General features: G+C 36.5%; 1 non-coding gene across 1 annotated transcript; it reads left to right on the top strand.

Moving 5' to 3' along the window:
* Positions 1–1,650: 1,650 nt before the first annotated feature.
* Positions 1,651–1,766, top strand: Mir3328 (microRNA mir-3328). The gene has a single exon (NR_107608.1). It is a non-coding gene; the product is annotated as a microRNA mir-3328 (primary transcript).
* The last annotated feature ends 2,375 nt before the right edge of the window (positions 1,767–4,141 follow it).

The raw sequence follows: 4,141 nt of genomic DNA, 5'->3' as shown, positions 1-4,141 counted from the left end.
AAAGAATGAAGTTCATGTTCATCATTGTTGATGGAGTCATCTGATGCTGATATGAGTCTTCGATGTAGGGATTCGATTCATCATAATCAATAAATACGGGAACAAGAATGGTTTTTGCTTTGCTTTTAAGAAGACTTTCGTTATGTTCTTTTATTTGTGAATAGTAGGTCTCATTGTGATTAGTGAAAGATTTTAGAAAATCAGAGTAATCTTTACTAGAGTTGGAAGGTGCCTCATCAATATGTCTCGCTGTTTTGGATTTCGTATTTAATGGCGGATACGGTTTCAGAGGTGGAACAGGATCCAGCGAAGGAAGAGAGTCAAGTGAAGTAGGAGGATTTATTGGCGTTGGAGGATTCAGTGAAGTGAAATCTATATTTGGTTCATTGAGAGGACTAATCCCCAAATCGCCCAAGTTAATTAAATCGTCATTTTTGTCCGAATTAAGGATTTCGTCTTGAAGAGGGTTGTCATTAGATAAATCTGATGTAGAAGGTTGAGGATCGTCTTGGATAACTAGATTTACTGGGTAACGCGACAAAGTGTCAGCATTACTATTTATTTTGCCCTTTTTATATATGACTTCGTAGTCAAATTCTTCGAGTTTTAAATTCCATCTTACTAATTTGGAACCGGGCTCTTTACAATTAAACAGCCATTTTAAGGGCCGGTGATCAGTAACTATGGTAAATTTTTGGCCATATAAATACGGTCTGAAAGTTTTTGTTCCAAATATGATGGCTAAACATTCCTTTTTGGTGAGGGAGTAATTTAATTCTGATTTATTTAGGGTGCGTGATGCATAGTCAATGGGGCGATCCTTCCCTATTTCGCCCTGGGATAAAATGGCGGAGATTGCATAATCGGATGCGTCATAAGTAAGTATAAATGGTTTGCTAAAGTCAGGATAGGCTAGTAGTGGAGCTCTTATGAGTGCGTTTTTCAAAGTTTCAAAGGCGAGTTGCTGTTCGTTTTGCCAAAGGAACGCGACATTCTTTTTTTAGGAGATTAGCAATTTTAGATATATCTGGGATAAATTTTCTGTAATATGATACGAGTCCAAGGAAGCATTTTATATCCTTAGGAGATTTGGGGATAGGAAATTGCTGCACGGCTTTGATTTTTTCAGGATTTGGTTTTACCCCTTCGTCGGTGATTATGTGACCAAGATAAGAGACTTCCTTACGGAGAAATTCACATTTTTCAGGTTTAAGTTTTAAGTTAAAGTACGGAGTCTGTCGAAAATATTAAAAAGGTTGAGGATATGTTTTTCTAGATCAAATGAATAGACGACTATATCGTCTAAATAGACAAAACATTGTATGCCTTGTAGGCCTGAGAGGGCAGAGTTCATGAGTCTCTGAAAAGTAGCTGGGGCGTTTTTTAGTCCAAAGGGCATGCGCGTGAACTCGAAATGACCTTGAGGAACTGAGAAAGCGGTTTTAGAAGCATCTTGAGGAGACATCCCGATTTGGTGGAAACCGGAAGCAAGGTCTAATGTACTGAAATACTTAGATTTACCTAGTTGATCCAGTATTTCGGAAATATTAGGGATTGGATAGACGTCACCTATGGTGATGTCATTGAGCTTACGCTAGTCGATCACCACTCGTCATTTGCGTTGACCAGACCAGATTTTCTTGGGGACTATCCAGATTGGAGAGGACCATGGAGATGTAGAAGAATTGATGATCCCTTCATCCAACATTTTAGAAATTTGGGATTGGACTTCTTGTTTGTGCACTTCAGGGAATCTATATGATTTTGTATTAATTGGCACTGAAGTTAGATGTAGTAATCTTATGTTGTAAGACATCAGTGTTAGTCAGTTTATCATTGGGAAGATGAAAAATGTCGGAATAGGTAGAACAGAGGTCATATGATGCATCTGTTTCTTCAGCATTCAGATGAGAGACTCGTAAAAGATTCAGTACTTCTTCGGTCCGATTCCGAGTGTTACCATGATCATTAAGAATACGATGTGTGTATGATCTCATGCATATTGATTTTATTCAAGGGTGTGATTTCGAATTTTAATTTAGTACCTATATGTATTGGAGAATCAGAGGTTTTCACGACTGAAATGTTGACTCTTGAATTCGGTTTTACTCTAACAATGCAATTTGCTACTAGAAGGGATTCTATTGAATTTGATCGAGAATGAGCCCTTCATTGACATCGGGATTTGATACAAATAGATAAAAATAATTAAAAGAGGGTGTGGGCATGTTGTAATCCTTTACAAGAGAATCATGAGCTTCACGGTCATAACCTTTATTAGGTTTAGGTGGGGTTAGTGGTTTAGTAAAAACTGTTTTTTTGTATGATAATATGCGTGATGGGGGTGAGACGGGTACTATTGTATTGTCTGCTTGAAAAGTTTTATTTGGTATGGATGTTAAGACATATGTCAGCATATGATTTAGTTATTAATGGGTGTAGTTTTGCTGCTTCTATGTACGATATGCTCTTTTCAGCCACGGTTTTTTTTTTGCCTGGAATATTCTGGGCATCTTTTGCTTGACGCAAAATGTAGCCCAGAACATAAGCAGCAAGAGCCCTGATCTTACTCAACATTACAGCTGTCAACAGTGTGAGACGTTGTCCACATTTATAGTATCTTGTGGTAAGGATGTAAACCGGTTCGAAGAAAACCGGAGAAAAACCGGTTTTTATACATACCGATAAACACCGGTTTTTTGTTTGAGAATATCGGTTTTTAATTACGCTTTACATTCACAGTTCACACCAGTGCTACCAGATCAAATATACAAGCTACCTAAAAAAATCGTGTTTCAAATTACCGTGCATTACATTTAAAAACTACAGTGCAATAACCATGTAATATAAGAAAGAACTACTTAGAATTCTGAGTAATTTGTCAAAATTAGTCACATTCTGATAGTGCGAAGATATTTGGTGATAACCATCTTGTGCGCATTGGAATTGTAATTGTAAAAATATATAATACTAAATAAATTTATTTTCATTATAGATTTTACTATAAATTTGGCTTTCCTGGGGTTTTGGGGTGTATAGATGGCACTCGTGTTGCACTTGTCAGACCTCCAGAACATGAAGAGAGGTTTTTTAACTGCAAGCATTATCATTCCAAGAATGTGCAAATAGTAAGTGCTTTGTACAATCCTCTAATTCACAATAACATATATTTCTTCCTAGTGCTTATCTGAAGGATTAAATTTTCAGATTTGTTGATCTTAACATTTTAAATGTGGATGCAACATTTGGAGAAGCTACTCATGATGCATTTGTCTGGCGTAACTCTTGAACTGAATGTGCATATACAGGATCTGCACCATAATGGTGAAAACGTTTGTTTTTAGGCAAGTAACATATGTTCTGTTTCAGTAATTTAACTACAAAAATGTATTTGTTACTCAATTTGATTTTTTTTTTTAAACACTGGGAAGACAGTTAGCTAGAGCCGGTAGGTACAGTACATACTCTGGAAATCAATTTTAGATTAGTACAATAAACGTCAGTAGAATGGAAAGGAAACTTGGTGATGATTAATGAGACAGTAAAAAGGAAATTATTAAATATAGATATTATTAAAGATAAATATTTCTTCATTTCTTTTTCTAATATTTAATATAGTTCATTTATGTACCAAACTAATTTTTAACTAAAAATATCACGTGTAGGTGACTCAGGCTATCCACTGAGAAGCTGGCTTCTGACACCAATTGTTAATGCTGTTCCCGGATCTATGGAAGGGTACTATACTAATCTTCATTGCTGTACCAGGAACACTGTTGAACGTTGTATAGGAGTTTTGAAAGCTCGTTGGAGATACTAGTTGGTACACAGATTACTGCATGATGATCACCATATGGTGGCCAAGATCATAAATGCTTGCTGTGCATTGCATAACATGGCAAATAGATATGGGTTCCCAGCGCCCCAGCTTCCCGATGAAGATGTTGTAAGGAATGTCTCTCGTCAAATGGATTAACAATGAATTTTTTGGTGGAGAAGAGGAAACACAGCACTTGGCAAGTGGGCGTCGTCAACGTTCAATGGTGGTTCAAATATTATGGAGAAACAGACGCTAAATGTTAGTCCAACTGTATTCTAGTATTTTTATGTATGTGTTTAAAGCTGCTGTTCATAATTGAGT

This window comes from Bombyx mori, chromosome 24, assembly GCF_030269925.1.
Source record: "Bombyx mori chromosome 24, ASM3026992v2".
In the NCBI taxonomy this organism is placed as follows: Eukaryota; Metazoa; Arthropoda; class Insecta; order Lepidoptera; family Bombycidae; genus Bombyx; species Bombyx mori.
The sequence above is the reverse complement of the archived record's forward strand: the minus strand, read 5'-3'. Positions and strand labels throughout refer to the sequence as shown.